The 8083-nt window shown below is 38.7% G+C and overlaps 1 long non-coding RNA gene across 3 annotated transcripts in view; it reads left to right on the forward strand.

Annotated features, from left to right (window-relative positions):
* The first annotated feature begins 2419 nt into the window (after positions 1-2419).
* LOC131019476 (uncharacterized) overlaps positions 2420-8083 on the forward strand; it is a 15542-nt gene continuing 9878 nt past the window's right edge. Inside the window, exons 1-3 of one of the 3 annotated variants that reach the window (XR_009100273.1) lie at positions 2420-2585; positions 4662-4726; positions 5315-5613. This is a non-coding gene — a long non-coding RNA (uncharacterized LOC131019476). Of the gene's footprint in view, positions 2586-2745; positions 2804-4661; positions 4727-5314; positions 5614-8083 lie in introns of those variants that run through there. The other 2 variants (XR_009100275.1, XR_009100274.1) reach the window with 2 other exon arrangements.

Below are 8083 nucleotides of genomic sequence, written 5' to 3' on the forward strand. Positions count from 1 at the left end.
AAAACCCGAAGACTCAATAAAATCGCTGAACTCACGACAAGAAGTTCTGTTGGGTGCGACCAAACTAATGCGCTCATGAGCTCCTGTGACAGCATTAAAGTCTCCAATAAAAATAGTGTTCCCGTCCGTAAAATTAAGGAGCTCACACCAGAGCTTCCGATGGGTAATAAGATCATTGGCGCCGTGAACCACAGCAATCCGGAAACTATGGTCAGACCAAACACAGTCCGCAACAATAGTTTGTTCAGACGAGAAGATGATCGTAACATTCACCGACGGGTGAGAAAGAAACCAAATGTTAGGACGACGGGGAGTTCTGCAGTTTTGATGCCGGGGGATCATGTTGATCGATCTCCAAAAGCTCTGACGAACTTTGTGTATTCTAGTCTTAGGCTCAATCAAGCCTAGAATAATGGGAGAGAAAGAGGAGCAATGTTCCTTGAGCACCCTCTTCGAATCCGTTAAACCACGGACGTTCCACACCAGAAGATTCATGGATTAACAGATTGTGTGGAGTGGCGTTCCTCGAACTCCACTTCATCAGCCCAACGCTTATTAACCACGTTGTCCATAGTGCGCATGCATGCCGAGTTGCTGTAATCAATGATGTACTCGGTGGGATTATGGCCCGCCTCAACCGATTTACGAAGTCTGTTTTCAATATTTTCTTCTTGTTGCATCAAGGCCAAATTATGATTGCGTGCCAACTATTCTTGTTTTCTTGGCCTACCCCTACCACGCTTGGTCGCTTGCGATCTCGAAGATTCCTCCGATATGCTTTGCTGAAAATTCGCCATCTTCATATGATTCCCCAAAGCGAGAGCTTTCAAATCTTTTGCATCTTCCTTCTTACTAGCCTTGTCTGTCGGAATTGCTGTAGCATGTTCCACCCTTTCCCCCAAGTCATCTTTACAGGTGTCTTCATCCGAGGAGTGATCCAGAATAGAAACCACCTCCCCGTCCTCCTGCTGCGAAGCTCTCTTCTTCTCTGTATCCGAAACACTCCTGTTGCAAAGCTCCTCCAACAGATCAGGACCCGACATAATGTTCCTTCCCAAAGGAGCAGGGCTTGGTTCTTGCAACTCCATAAGTTTATCAGCTGCCGTATGCACCTTTTGCGCATCAATAGTCAATCCCGCAGAAGTATAATCATTCACCCGCTCCGACAGATCAGGACCCGACATAGTGTTCTTTCCCAAAGGAGCAGGGCTTGGTTCATGCAACTCCACATGTTTATCAGCTGCCGTCTGCTCTTTTTGTGCATCATCCACCTGTTTACCACTGTTATGACTCGCAGAAGCATGATCATCCTCCTGCTCCAACTGTTCTTCCGAATCCTTTTCGTTCAGCACGGCGAATCTGTTGCTACGATCTAACGACGAATCATCAAACTTTCCCACATCAATCCACTCTTGATTTTATTCCGCTTTCTTGCTACCCACGTTGGGTTGTTGAGTCTTGACCCCTCTACGACACTTATCAACAGCATGTCCAGTGATTTTACAACAAGTGCAAAAAGTAGGCAAAAATTCATAAGAGAATTCAACAACGAAAGATCGGTCCCCACCATCCACCGTGAACATTTCAGGCAGCGGTTGAGCCAGATCAATTTCCACTAAAATTCTGACAAAGTGAGCAACATCATCTGTCATAGAGTTACCATCAATTTTAAGAGGTTGCCCGAACCAACGTCCAATACCCGAGATAACTTCTGGATGCCAAAATTCCACAGGAAGATAGTAAACCCTTACCCAAACTTGCGCAAGAGAAGAGGATTCCTTGTAAGGATCGAAATATCTGTAATGCCCCGACTTTTTATTAAGGATTATAGACTTTTAATTATTGATTTAAGGATTTCTTATGGTAATTAGGGTTCAGCATCCATTAATAAAATACGGACTTATGTGAATTTGATGATTACAAACGTGATAATTTATTTTTATTTTTATTTCAACGGATGATGCACTCAAAATATATTTTGAGTCCATTAAGAGAATGATGGAGCTCAAAGATTTATTTTGAGTTTTCAAATCAAAAAAAAAAATTATGTATTTATTTATTTTTACCGAGAAATTTAGGAATGATGAGTTATAAAAATTTTCCATCAATATTTTTCTCAAATTATTTTCCTATGATGTATTTATAAATTGAGAGAGTGCACTAATGTTAGTGCTATTTATTCTAATTTTGATCACAAGAGTTTTATGCTCTAGCATTTTATTAATTGATGATTAGTCTTACATATATTTTTTTTCTTACACATGGGTTATTACTACACCACATTTTTATATTTACTTAATGTAACACCCCATTATCCTCCACTAATATTTTCTTTTCCCTACCACTAATCTTTTTCCCTACCACCACTAATATTTTCTTTTCCCTACCACTAATCTTTTTCCCTACCACTACTCCTACCTTTCCACCACACTACTCCTTTTCCCCCACCACTATATTCTTTCTCCCACTCTCACAACTTTTCTCCCACCATTATCACACTCCATAGAAGCCTTTGAAGCCCCAAGAGAAGTAGCAAAGCAAGGGAGAGTGTGGGAAAACTATAGAGTGAAGGTTGTGCTTCGAGGGTGAGTTTTTCTTTGCTTTTTCTCAACTGAAAATGCTTTATGGCCATGGATTTTTACACATTTGTGTGCTATATTATGTGAGGATATGTTTTATGATTTTGGATGATTATTTTGGTAGAGTTTATTGGGTGAAAAACCGTGCATGAGGTAAGGCAGCGAATCTGCCATAAGCACACTGCTCGGCAGTGTTTTGCAAGGCGATTCCAGCCATCCAAACGGTTCCCAAAAATTCCCAAATTAATTGTGTATCATCTTTCATATGTTTTCTATACTTTGGTAAAATTTCAGAAGGTTTTGAGCTCTTATGATTTATTTATGAATTTGTAAACATCACTGCCCATCTGGAATACATTTTTGGTAAACAATCTTTGGGAGGCCATAAGTAAAGTTTCAATCGGTGAAAACCTTTGAAACTTGAATATGTCACTCTAGACTCCCGTATCTTTCTTTTGACATCGGTCTCACCATTTTGGAGTAAGGGAAACAACCGGTATAAATTCTTGAAATCTAGTTCTTATTCCTTGTACCATCCAGTAGATTTTACAAACCTACGACTTTGAGGTGGAAAAGGCCGACTTAAATATTTGATTCTCAAGCCTATCTTTCTACTGAATATTCACTGACATGTTGGGAACTTACTTGTTCAGTTTTAGAATTTTTGGTGAAGCCTAAAGTGGTTTTTCCGATTTATGTTCTAAATCTGCCAAACTTGAACTCTTTTTGTGCACTGAACTTTAGACAGTCATATCTTCTAAACCATGAATGTTCTTGGAGTAAATCCAACTGTAGAGTGTTATAATCTCTCCCTAGTTTCCAGATTGACCCTTGGGGTTCCCAGTGGAGTTTTGTAAAGGGAGATATGAATTTTTAAAGAAAGCCCACTGACTTGGTTGTAATCTGGAAATCTGAAATTTTCAGATTTTTGCTTGTTAAATACCCATCTTTGAGAGGGCATATCTTGCTCGTTTGAATTTTTTTTTCATTCGATTCAAATTGGAGAATGATCCTTGAAATGTCTAGTTTCCAGAATGTCTTTTGGAGCCTCATTTGGAGATCCGAGGCAGATTTGATGTCTGTTGCAAAACAACCTCTTAAGAGCTCAAGTTGTTGAATTATTTTCTATGTATCAAAGTTTATTTTAAAGGATGTTTCATGAAAGATTTAGTATATGTGCGTAACGAGTTTGGGACTATTTATTTTAAATGAGGTCCGTTCTTTGATTTAAATTATGATGGACTTTTAATGAATATTTTTGGGATTAAACTCTTATTTCTTGATTTATATAAATTATTTTTTTAAGGACTTATAAATATGAATTTCGTAGGCCTACTGACCTACTGTGATCGACGGTTTGTCGATGTCTAATAGCTTTGAAAATTGTATAGCAAGTCCCTACATGAGTCTTGAGTACCCTGGTAAAATTTCAAGCCATTCCAACTTCGTTTGATACTTCTTTAAAATGCAAAACCTAAACTGCACATTACTACCGAGAATTTCAGAGAACAGAGGAAAGAGTCATTCATTTCAGTAGCTTCCTGTGTGATCTAGCTTTCCAAATTTTTATGGTATTAACCTTATTGTGTTAGCTAGATATCCACCAAAGTTGAGCCCAGTTTGACAACGTTTACCATTTTTCAAAAATCCAAGTTTTCGATTGTTCAAAACTGCCGGACATGGTAGATCGTGGTAAAAACGTCATATCTCTCAAACCACTTGGAGTTTTCGACTCTACTGTTTTTTTTATATGAAACTAGACTCGAAGATCTTTCTTTCGGTATGAGTCTCGAGTCCAGGAGATGTCGGAGTCAGAACAGATTAAATTTTGAAGTTGAGTCAGTGTAAAAACAGAGCATGTTTTGATGATGTTTGATTGTGATTCTTATGTGCCTTATGTGTTTGTGTTGCCTATGTGTTTGAATGAGATTAGACGATGTATGATTGATTTTTGACTGTCTTTAATGTAACGAATTATGGATGCTAGAACCCTAAAACATTAAAAGATACCCTAGGCACGTAGAATTAGACTTTGTCTTATGACAATTTCTTCACGAACTTATCGACTCTTCATCAATGAAGGTCCGGGCGACAGAAAGTGAAGCCGAAGAAGAAACGACTCCACGCCAGCTTTAAGAACAATTGAGGTGGGCATTATTTTATTATTACGTATATAGAGATCCCCTGCGTGACGTAGGCCTCATATGCGAATATATATGCATGATATGTTTTGACTATTTATTCAGTTCTTATGAAATGCTTATATGTTTAATGCCCTTTATGAAAATGAAAATGTTATGAAAATGAAATGTTTATGAAATGATTGACTGCCAAAATGTTTATGTTTTTTATATGTATCCTATCTGTGTTGGTTCGCCAACTTTAAAGGAAATCCAATTGGGATCATATGCTAGACAAAGGTCGCTAGCTAGGGTTAACGTGTACACTCATGGAGACCGCGAGTCGCTTGCGACCGATCTTGGCGTCCGTGGTAAGGAGGCCTCCTTCCCGGCGCGTGACAGAAAGGACAGATATGGATCATATAGACTGAAAATGGGATGCGCATCCACCTTTATGAAAAATGAATGAAATGTTTTAGTAAGCGCAGGTCATTCAAGAAAACCTCTGTGTGTTACTGTTGGCAGTTCAATTTATATATGTATGCATGTTGTATTTTCGGCTTATGTCACTGAGTATTTTTATACTCAGCCCTGCATGTATTTCTAAATGTGCAGGTTGAGCAGGCGATGGAATGGATCGGTGTTGAGCGGATTTCCCTTTTGATGTTTATGTAATGAAACCTTGAGTATGCATCTCCATATGCATAACTCACACGTTTTTCCGCTGCAAACACTCTGACTTATTTATCATTTCTACTTGAACTTATTACTACTTCATTTTAATTAACTTTCAGTTGGGGTCTAGTCGTTATGGCAGACTCGTTTGTGAATTACCCAAGTGGTTATATATATATACCACTAGTTTGTTATTAATGTTGGTTACTTAGTAAATCCCCTTTAATTTCCGTTTCTTATTGTTCACCCCAAGTCATAACCCCGGTTAACCCGTCATTGGGATAGTGGGCTGTGACAGAGTGGTATCAGAGCCAGGTCGTTTGCTCTGGCACTAGAAACCTTATTCTAAAAAGTCAAGTCTAGTTTGATTCACTAGACATACGTGGGTTAATACGACACCGCTCAACACTCCATTGCATCGTGCTCAATCAAGGAAAAAGGTAACTGCAGTTACAACGTTTTAAAGATGTTATTGTTCTAAACTGTTTCATGAAGATGTTTATGTAAAGAGCATGCTATGATGAAATGTTGAATGTTTTGCCTTTCATGGCATATCATTGCAGTTATGATGATATAATAAGAAGAATGATAGAGAATTGACACATGCTTTCCCCAGAAAACATAGATTGCTATAAGTTGCATGATCACGATTCTAAAAGAACATAGACTGCTGGATTAGTAGGATATCTCTACAATCTAGATTCTTGAAGTGATGATTTAGAAGAATGATAGAGAACTTAGAGCATTTCAGCTTCCACAAGAAAACAATGGTTCTTTTGAATTACAAAGAGGAATGAAAAGACATGTACGCGTTGAAGGAAAAGCACGGAATGATGATACAAGATGAATTCAAGGCAAACATTGCATCAAGGGTTTAAGCATAAGTCTCTACGTTCGAATGTTTACACACGATGGAACATCGAATCGACTTATGTTACACGATAGATTATAAAAAGGGCGTGATTTGATTATCTGCAGGTTATATATATATTTGTGACATACATGGGAAATGGGATCCGAGTCCACTAGAATAGAAGACCTTAAAATAAGTTTAGTTGTCTTAATGAAACTTATGTTTTGTTATGCATAGTATGTTCATAACCTTGTACATTTAAGAGTTTTACGTCTACTTACGTATAAGAAGACTCACACTTTCCCTTATCTATTAAAGAGGGTTACGTCCAGGCATATTCCGATAGTTAGGAAAGCTCCGCGTTTGACCCAGCAGAGACTACCCGGGCATATCGGGATTTTAGTATAGCTTTTGACGACGACACAAGAATTGTTATAGCTCAGTATACACGCCTTTGGACTGTTGCCCATGTCTTTGGGACTACAAGTTATATAAGAAAATATGGTTCGACTGTCTGTATGTAGACCTTGGGGAATAAGAGTCTAGTTCAATAGGACTAGAACCTTAAGTTTGAGCTTTAAGCTGCCACTACGAACTCAAGTTTCGTTATGTATAGTATGTCCACGACTTCTCAAGTTCGGGACAATGTTTCCCGTGTGACTGGGAAGTGATGATGTTGGACCTGGCCAGTCCACATGATCCAAATCTCAGTAGACGTCTTTTGGGTTGAAAACCTATATGTTTCAACTTTCGGTTGAAAAGCCAGACGGGTTCTTACTCGAGGTCATTTTGTTCGACCTTGTAGTTAATCATTTCATACCCTCTGGTCATTCTTTTGAATCTCTTGAACAATTTCTACAACACCTTGCTTTGATGTTGTGTTGATTTTGAGCCTTGCAACTCGTGAGTTGTCATAGTAGATTCCCTTTATCGATAAGACTAAGAAGTATTAGTCTACTGACCTAGTATACCACCCAAACTATAGCTTTGTAAAGTTGTCTCTCATTGTGTTTAAATTAGTTGAGATTAGTCTTTGTCCTATGAATATTATCGACCACTCATTATGATAGAAATTCAGAATCCAAATTGAGACCGTAATATAGAGTTTGCGTACATGAACGACTTTCTGTGTTGCATTCCAATTGACTGAATTTGCAGATTTTGGTTGAAGGCCAAAAGAAAAGCGATGACTCAAGAAGAGCTGTCAGACTTGTCTTAGAAGATTTTCAGACGGGGGTATATGACAATTATATTTCTAATAGCCGTTATAAGAGGAAAGGAAAAGAAGTGTTTAATCCAAAGCAAAACAAGATGGGATATGACCAAGTATGACCATATTTTCTGCAGCATGTCCGTTAGGCCCCACAGTAGGTGGACATAGAAGAAAAGATGATAGACAAGTTTCACTCCGGCCTAAGGTACTCGACAATTATACTGAGTTTATGAACTCTGAATTGTTCAGCCAAGCTCTGGACGCCGAGGTAGTAGGCCCGAGATTTGCTCGACCCAAACTCAACTTAGGAAGCAAATGATCAAGGACGAAGGCAAGACTACTATGATAGTCGAAATGGCAAGAGGCCTTGGTAGGAAACATAGTGCCCAAAGGCAAGGACAAGGACATCAAACAAACATAGGACCTGCTAAGGATAAGTAGGGCCAGCCTGGGGTACCTCCATGGCCGAAGTTTTCCAAGTCATATTATGATATATGTTTTGATGATAGTAATACATGTTTTAAATATGGTCAGAAGGGCCATTTTGCTAAAGATTTCCAAGCGAGGCCACAAGGAGGGATGTGAAGATCGAATCAACCGGGTCAAGCACAACCATTTAGGGTCATTCTAGGCCAACAACTAC

The sequence above is a fragment of the Salvia miltiorrhiza genome, chromosome 4 (genome assembly GCF_028751815.1).
Source record: "Salvia miltiorrhiza cultivar Shanhuang (shh) chromosome 4, IMPLAD_Smil_shh, whole genome shotgun sequence".
NCBI classification, from domain to species: domain Eukaryota; kingdom Viridiplantae; phylum Streptophyta; class Magnoliopsida; order Lamiales; family Lamiaceae; genus Salvia; species Salvia miltiorrhiza.